Source organism: Salvelinus sp. IW2-2015, unplaced genomic scaffold, assembly GCF_002910315.2.
Source record: "Salvelinus sp. IW2-2015 unplaced genomic scaffold, ASM291031v2 Un_scaffold1168, whole genome shotgun sequence".
Taxonomy (NCBI): domain Eukaryota; kingdom Metazoa; phylum Chordata; class Actinopteri; order Salmoniformes; family Salmonidae; genus Salvelinus; species Salvelinus sp. IW2-2015.
This window is the reverse complement of record NW_019942762.1, coordinates 343,397-352,407: the sequence shown is the minus strand read 5'-3', so window position 1 is coordinate 352,407 and position 9,011 is coordinate 343,397. Positions and strand designations below refer to the sequence as shown.

Below are 9,011 nucleotides of genomic sequence, written 5' to 3'. Positions count from 1 at the left end.
ATGGGTGGAGATAATAGTTATTTTGGTCAATAACAAAAGTTATCTCAATAACTTTTTTCATATAGCCTTTGTTGGCAATCGACGAGAGTCAAACGTTCTTAAGTCTCACAAGGTTTTCATCACACTGTGCTGTATTTTGCCCTTCCTCCATGCAGAATCTCCTCTAAGCATGTGAGTTTTTTGGGCTGTTGGCTGGGCAAACAGAACTTTCAACTCCCTTCAAAGATTTTCTATGGGGTTGAGATCTGGATGAACTGGCTAGGCACTCCAGGAACCATGAATGCTCTCTTACGAAGCACTCCTTCAGTTGCCGGGCGGTGATTTGGGATCATTTGTCATGGCTGAAGACCCAGACAGTTTCATCTTCAATGCCCTTGCTGATGGAAAGGAGGTTTTCACTCAAATCTCAGCGATTACATGGCCCATTCACTTCTTTCCTTACACGATCAGTCGTCCTGGTCCCTTGTAGAAAAACAGCCCAAAAAGCATGATGTTTCCACCCCATGTTCACAGTAGTATGGGTTCTTTGGATGGCAACTCAGCATTCTTTGTCCCCAAACACGACGAAGTTGCGTTTTTTACCAAAAAGTTTCTTTTGGTTTCATCTGACCATATGACATCTCCCAAACTCTTCTGGATTCATACAAATGCTCTCTAGGAAACTTCAGACGGCTGACATGTACTGGCTTAAAGCAGGGGGACAACGTTCTGCACTGCAGGATTTGAGTCCCTGCCGGCGTAAGTGTTTATCTGATGGTAGGCTTTTTACTTTGGTCCAGTCTCTGCAGGTTCATCACTAGGTCCCCGTGAATGGATTCTGGACAATTTTGCCTCAACCGTTCTATGTGATCATTTTTGACCCCACGGGGTGACATACTGCGTGAGGCCCAGAATCGAGGGAGAATTATCAATGGTACTTGATATGTCTTCCATTGTCCTAATAATTGCTCCCACGTTGATTCTTCAAACCAAGCTGCTACCGCTATCCGCGGATTCAGTCTTCCCAGCCTGGTGCAGTTCTACATTTTGTTTCTGGTGTCCTTGCATGCTACTTTGGCTTTGGCAGTAGTGGCAGTTTGGAGTGTGACTGTTTGAGGTTGTGGACAGGTGTCTTTATACTGATAACAAGTTCAACAGGTGCAATAATCGTAAACGAGTGGAGGAACAGGGCAGAGAGCCTTGTAACCAGAAGAAGCTTTACAGAGTCTGTGGAGAGACCAGAAATCTTGCTTAGTTTGGTAGTGAAGACCAGATAGCTTATTTCTCCACCATAAGTTGCAAATAAATTCATAAAAAATCAAGCCTTGCAATGTGATTTTCTGGAATTTCTTTCTCATTTTGTCTTCATCAGATTGAGTGTACCTATTGAATGAAAATTACAGGGCCATCTCTACTCTTTTTCGAGTGGAAACTTCACAATTGGTGGCTGAGGCTAAATACTTTTTTTGCCCCAGCTGGTATAGGCTAGGAACAGGGATTTATATCGGTAGGGATAAGGAAGTATATTGGATAGGGCATAGTGAGATATAGGCTAGCTATAGGGAGTAGTAAGAAAAAACAATAGCATTTCAAGTCTACTAAGAAGTATTCTACAATTTCTAAATAAAAGCCTTCAATATGCCTGTGTACAGTGTAGCTGTATTAGAACAGCTGCGACGACAGCAGGGCCGAGAATAGTATTACTCTCTGTCATCCTGTTCCGAGGGAGACTAGCAGAAATCATAAGTGTCTGGTGGGTATACGAGGGGAAGCAAGGGAACACCTTACAAAGATAGCAGAGGCAAACATGGATGTCTCCACATGCCGCCCGTTTTGTAACATTTATGCTCCACACATAATGCACTGGGACAGCGAGTATCTCACTTTAATTTATATACGAATACTCCGAGGATTCAGGCTGCGCTGCTACTAGAAGTTGGGAAGACTTTACGCTGAATTCATTTTGCCACTTCAGAATATTTGAATTTTGTGCTGAAAGGTTCCAATATGCCTCTTCCAGTCTCCAGGTAACACTTCACTTTCAGGTGTATACTTTAATATAATATATATAGATATACAAATTATATATACACTGCTCAAAAAAATAAGGGAACACATAAACACACAAAATGACCCAAGTCAATCCACACTTCTATGATATCAAACTGTCCACTTAGGAAGCAACACTGATTGGACAATAAATTTCTCATGCGTGTTGTGCAAATGGAATAAGACAAAAGGTGGAAATTAATAGGGCAATTAGCAAGAGCACCCCCAAAAAGGAGTGATTCTACAGGTGGTGACCACAGACCCTTCTATTCCTATGCCTTCCTGGCTGATTGTTTGGTCACTTCTTGGAATGCTGGCGGTGCTCCTCACTCTAAGTGGTAGCATTGAGACGGAGTCTACAACCCAACACAAGTGGCTCAGTAGTGCAGTTCATCCGGATGGCACATCAATGCGAGCTGTGGCGAAAAAGGTTGGCTGTGTCTGTCAGCTAGTGGTCCAGAGCATGGAGGCGCTACCAGGAGACAGGCCATACTCAGGAGACGTGGAGGAGCGTAGGGGAGCAGGGCAACAACCCCAGCAGCAGGACCGGTACCTCCGCCTTTGTGCAAGGAGGCTGCACTGCCAGAGCCTTGCAAAATGACCTCAGCAGGCAGCAAATGTGCATGTGTCGCCTATGGTCTACAAGGCGGTCTGAGAATCCTCATTCTCGGTACCTAATGCTGAGTCAGCTAACCTCTGGCGAGCACTCATTGGAGGGCTGTGCGGCCCACAATAGAAATGCCACCTCCACACACTGACTGACCCAACCGCCAGAACACGGTTCCATCGCTGGAGGATGTTGCAGCAGCAGAACGTCTCCACGGTTCTCCATACTCTTGTCACGTCTGTCACATGGTGCTCATGTGCTCAGTGTGTAACCTGCCTAATCTGTGAAGCAGCAGGGCCCGCCAGTGGCGAATTTGCCAATCTTGGTGTTCTCTGGCAAATGCCAAAACGTCCTGCACGGTTGGGCTTGTGAGCACAAACCCCCCACCTGTGGACGTCGGGCCCTCATACCACCCTCAATGGAGTCTGTTTCTGACCGTTTCGAGCACGACACATCGCCACATTTGGTGGCCCTGCTGGAAGTCATGTTTGCAGGGCTCCTGGCAGTGCACCTCCTGTTGGCACAAAGGCGGGAGGTAGCGGTCCTGCTGCTGGTTGTTGCCCTCACTACGCCTCCTCCACAGTCTCCTGAGTGTACCGGCCTGTCCTGGTAGCGCTCCATGCTCTGGACACGTACGCTGAACAACACAGCAAACCTTTTTTGCCACAGTTCGCCATTGATTTGCCATCCATGGGAATGAAACTGCACTACCTGAAGGCACTTGTGTGGGTTGTAGACTCGTCTCATGCTACACTAGAGTGAGAGCAACGCGCCAGCATTCAAAAGTGACCAAAACATCAGCAGGAAGCATAGGAACGAGAAGTGGTCTGTTGGTCACCACCGCGAATCACTCCTTTTTTGGGGGTGTCTTGCTAATTGCCTATCAATTTCCACCTGTTTGTCTACTTCCATTGCACAACAGCAATGGTGAAATTTATTGTCAATCAGTGTTCTTCCTAGAAGATGAGGAACACGTTTGATTTTCACAGAAGGTGTGAATTGACTTGGAGTACATCTGGTGTTGTTTTAAGTGTTTCCCTTATTTTTTTGAGCGTGTATACTATTAATCATTTTCATACTACAGATTAACGTGTCACACCTGAAAGTGAATGGTGACTGGACGACTGGGAAGGCATATTGGAACTTTCTACAGGTGGATAACACAAAGCTCACATCTCTTTTCGTACCAGTAAGTAATTTTTTATTTGACCCCACTTAGTGCGCTTTTTTATGTAAACAATCTGCAGTATCGTCCATAGTCCAACATCTACAGTACAGCACAGCATACATTAAGACAGTACTCTCAACCTACGGCGTCTGTACAGTTCCTTCCATGTGTGGCTCAGCCATGAAATTATGACATAGACCCTCTGCAGCAGGTATTGTCTGTGGTGTTTCCACAGCTCTGCAGGTATAAAAAAGGGCAGCAGCATGGAGCCCTGTAGTGTGGGTGTAACTGTGCTGTTTGCTGTTGTGTCGCTGTGTGTGTGTGTGTGTGTGTGTGTGTGTGTGTGTGTGTGTGGTGTGTGTGTGTGTGTGTGTGTGTGTGTGTGTGTGTGTGTGGTTGTGTGTGTGGTGTGTGTGTGTGTGTGCGCAGTGGGGTGGGGGGGGGGGATTTGTGCTGTGGGGAGCAGATGCTAACAGCCTGGCCATGTATTGGAGGTGGGCCTCAGACAGTCATTAAATACGGAAGCTCCAGGGGCTGAAAGGTTAATTCCCCTGCACTGGCAGGGGGTAAGATAGGGGAGGAGGCAGAAGAGGCGAGGGAGGCCATGGAGGAGCTCCACTGCCTCCAACACAACCAGCAACTGTCAGCAACACGGCTTAAAACTGCAGGAGCCTCTGCCCGGCTAGACAGAGGGAGGGATGAGAGAGACTGGGGCTGACAGAGAGATGGGAGTAGAGAAAAGAGTGATACAGAAGGGAGGGGTAGAAGGGGAAATATGAGCAGGAAGGCAAGACAAGAACGAGGGAAATGGGGTAATTGGAAAGAGTGAAACCGACGGGATCGATGGAAGAAACAGAGAAACAAGCAGCGAAAATTGAAGATAGCAGAGAGAGTGTAGAGAATGAAAGGAGATGAGAGGAAACTGAAAAGGAGTTTCTAGAAGAGGCTGATTTGACATGAGTTGTTTTGCAAAAAAAGATGGAAGGGAACAGGAAGTCTTTGGATGCAAAGCAGGCAGGCATTCACCTTAGGGCCCCCGGCCGTAGGGGACCCCAACCAACAACAAAAAAGATACTATAGGAACTGAGTCTGGGTTCGGCAATGTGGTTATGCATCAGCAGTTTTTTGTCTTGGTAATGTCAGTCACTGACATTCAGTCAATTTGCCCATGTAGCAAAAAAATGTTAATTGGTAAGTTAATCCTAGCCAGCTATCTACACTTGTAGCAATCATTTCCAATATATTGAACGCAGGCAACGCAGGGCCATGTGGGCCAGTGGGCCAGAACTTAAAACTGCAACATTTTCTGTCCGCCCAGGCAAATTTGGTAGAATTCCATTTAAATTCGTTTTTAAAATGCAACATTTTTCTCTCCACCCCATGGCAAAATGTGCGCAGAATTAACTTTACAACTTACAACTTGACTTCTTTCTGCCATCCAGAAGGGCCCACCAAAATTTGGACCTATGAATGGGGGTGCCTCAACAAATATCTCGCTTAGGGCCTCAAAGCTAGGGCCGGCCCTGAGGTCAGAAAGCAGAGATAGGGTAAAGCATAAGCACTGCAATGAAAAAGGAGGGCAATAGAGAGAAAGAGAAAGTTGTGTTTTGCCTGTGTGTGTTTGCTTGTGTGTGTCACGCACTGTCCGTAGGATCCTTTTTATTCTCTATGTTTGGTTTGGTCGGGGGTGTGACTCGGTGGGAAAGTCCTATGCTTCCTGGTTCGTTGTTTTTGGCGGGTTATGATTCTCATCAGGGACAGCCTGTCTATCGTTGCTCTCTGAAAATTGGGAAATCAGACTTAGGCCAGCCCTTTTTCCTTTCTCATTTGTGGGTTGTTGTCTTTGTAGTGGCATGTATAGCTTACGAGCTTTCATCACGTTCGTTTTGTTGTTTTTGTTTTTTTGTGCTGACATTTAAAATAAAATATGTACGTTTTTAACACGCTGCACCTTGGTCCGGTCATTTCCTTGCGCGATCGTGGAAGTGTGTGATGTGGTGTTGACAGGGGTTTTAAGCGTTGACAGTTGGATCAGTAACTGTACACGTAAGATCAGAGCGTGCCCACTTGTTACCACCAAAAAAGTTTTCATCTATGAAATTGAATCAACGGCCATAATTTGCAAATAAATTCATAAAAAATCCTACAATGTGATTTTCTGGATATTTTTTTCTCTCATTTTGTCTGTCATAGTTGAAGTGTACCTATGATGTTACAGGCCTCTCATCTTTTTAGGTGGGAGAACTTGCACAATTGGTGGCTGACTAAATACTTCTTTGCCCCACTGTATAACCCTGTCCCTAGCCAATATACTCCCTATCCCTAGCCAATATACTCCCTGTCCCTAACCTATATTCTTACTATCCCTAGCCAATATATTCCCTATCCCTAGCTTATATAATCCCTATCCCTAGCCTATATTCTTACTATCCCTAGCCAATATACTCCCTATCCATAGCCAATGTAAAACATCTAAAAGAGTGGCATCACTTTTTTGTTGTCAGCTGTTTTTTTGTCATCTATTTTTCCTTAAGATGACCCCCCCTAACCCTCATACACACTCCTCTCTCTCTTCCTCCTGTGTCGTTCCCTGTCTAAGAAGAGGAGGATACAGTACATGTGGAGTCAGAGAGTGGGAGAGTCCTATTGGCATTCTTTCTCATCCACGCTGCACACTTTTGTTCCAAGCGACATCGTGAGATCAGGCGAGACATAGAGAGTGGCTCCGGGGCCTCGACGTTGCTCAACAGGTAAGCACAGCTCTTCTCTCTCTCTCTCATGCAAATCCCTACGCATATTCAAAGACTAGTGACTTCGTTATGAGAGATGCACTGTCTCTCTTTCTCTCTCTCACTATCGCTCTCTTTTTCTCTCTCTACCACGGTCTCTCTGTGAGCTCTCAGGAGACAGATAAGGATGAGTCAGTGGAGGTTTGAAAAGAGGTCTTCTCTCCTTCTGTCTCTCTTTTTTTCTCTCTTCCAACTTTCTCTCGAGGCAAGTGACATGTGAGGGAGTCAGAGAGAGACACATTGAGTCGAAGTTGACGACTCTGCAGAGCAGAAACAGAAACCAAGCCAAGCAGACAGACACTCTGCTCAGGTTGGTGAGAAGAGCTTCTCGGAGACATGCTGTCCAGCTGCCACTGTAAATTGCTGGACGAGGCTGATGTAATCTGGCTCGTCCACCTGCCCGTCCTTGACTTGGCTTGAAGTTTGCTCTGTCTATTTGCGTCTGGAGAAGCAGGCAGGCTCACGCTAATCAGACTGTCAGAGGACCACCATGTTTTCATGCACAATTAATGATTTTAGTTCGATTAAGCCATGTGGATAACCTAATCTGCATCTTTGGCCTATAACTGATTCTGCTGGTGAGTGTCGGTGGTGTAATGGGTTCACAACAGACCTCCCCTATGAGGCCCTGTAATTGGGCCCACAGGTTAATGGTGAGATTGGCGGTGTGTGGGTGAGCCTGATATTAAGATGTAGGACCATATCTGAATTGCATGGTTGCATGAGGTTGAGGCTTCATTTTCTGCACATTGAGTGATTTCATGGGGTTTTGCATCAAATTGGTCCAGGATTGAGTGTATTGAGTCGTTTGATGATGTTATGAAAGAAGCCATTAAAAATCTACCTGTCGGGGTCACGCCTGATGCCTCTGCTCTCTCCAATACCCTGGAGGGGAGAATGGCTGACTTGTCTCCGAGAGCGAATCAAATTTCAAATCAAACTTTCTCATTTGCATCTGTGGAAAGCTAGTGAGGGACAAGGTCAGAAACTGTAGTAGCAGTGAAGGTAGAATATCTACTGACTTATACAGGCAAGTTACAACAATGCTTATCCTGGGTGGTGAGCTTCAGTTTTCAATCTCATCCTGACTCATACAACTCTATTGTTGTCAGTGAAACACAGGTTATATTATACAGTACAAGGTTTTCCTAGACAAATACATTATTTAGCTTGATAGCACTTGAGTAAATGTGGAAAAATTCAAGGAGTGTGAGTTCTTTCTGAAGGCACTGTAGATACTGAATGAATGTAATTGTTCATGTATTCCATTATACTGTGTGCATGCGTGCGTGTTATGAAGCTTGTTGAGCTAGTTCTGGATAATGACAGATATCTGTGCAAGGACAAGAACTCGATTAGCTGCCGAGGCCGAAGGCCTGCTTTTTAGCGGTTTGTGTCTCATATTGTGAATTTTGAATATGTGTTTGTGTGTGTGCTTGCATGCATGTCTTCATGCGTGCATATTCGTGTGTATGGTTTTCTCAGGTAGCCTAGTGATTAGAGAGTTGCTGGTTTGAATACCTGAGCCGACAAGGTAAAATATCTGCTGATGTGCCCTTGAGCAAGGCACTTAACCTACCATAGCTGACCCTGGAAATCAACACATTTCACTGCACCTATCTGGTGTTTGTGACAATAAAACATAAATTATTATTTTTGGGATGATTGTTTTCTGCAATTGTTTTCTCCATTCATTTTAATTCTAACATGACTTCATCAGAGTCCATCCAACAGACACAGCAAAGACCCAACCCTAAAATAAACATTGTTAAGGACAATGAAACGAAACAAAAGCAAACACTAGAGAATGAACCAATCCTCCATTTTGTGCAAGGACCTATTTTCCCAGTAATTAAGCCCTGTGTTTGGGTTAGCTGTGGTGGCGGTAGTGCGGGGAGGGGAGGGGACGGGAGGTCAGCGTTAGTAGGCTGCGGCTCTTTTCATTAAGATGTCCGGTAGAAACGTGTTGAGTCATGTAGCCTTCCTCTCCAGACCAGTTTCACCTCTCTCCTCTCAGCCAAGTTGGGCCCCTGCAGTTCTGAAGTTCTGCGCTACAGCACCCGCTCCCACAGGAGGAGGGAAGGCATGGGGAGCTTTCATTACACATATAGAAACCAACCACCAGCACTTTACTCTCTCTGGTATTTAGATCTCAAATGTGAGAAAAAGGGCAAACTGGGATGGAAAATAATGTATGAGGAAAATCAATTTGAACATCGGTCGGGGTTAAAATGCTTATGGTGTTTTAAAGGGGCAATCAGCAGGTCAGGTTAAAAAAAGCGAAATGTAACCACTCTCAAATTCATAAACAGAGCAAGGACTGACAATCCATGATATCAAAAGTATAATTTTTAACCATGTTTTGAGATTGAACATGAAGAGAAAGAAAGAAGAAAATGAATGATGACGAGAAAGAAGA

The 9,011-nt window shown here is 45.1% G+C and overlaps 1 protein-coding gene across 1 annotated transcript in view; it reads left to right on the top strand.

The window, feature by feature from the left end:
- Positions 1–6,384: 6,384 nt before the first annotated feature.
- nphs1 (NPHS1 adhesion molecule, nephrin) overlaps positions 6,385–9,011 on the top strand; it is a 74,620-nt gene continuing 71,993 nt past the window's right edge. The window contains 1 exon segment of the mRNA XM_070438777.1: positions 6,385–6,553. The gene's annotated coding sequence lies outside the window, so the exon portion shown is untranslated.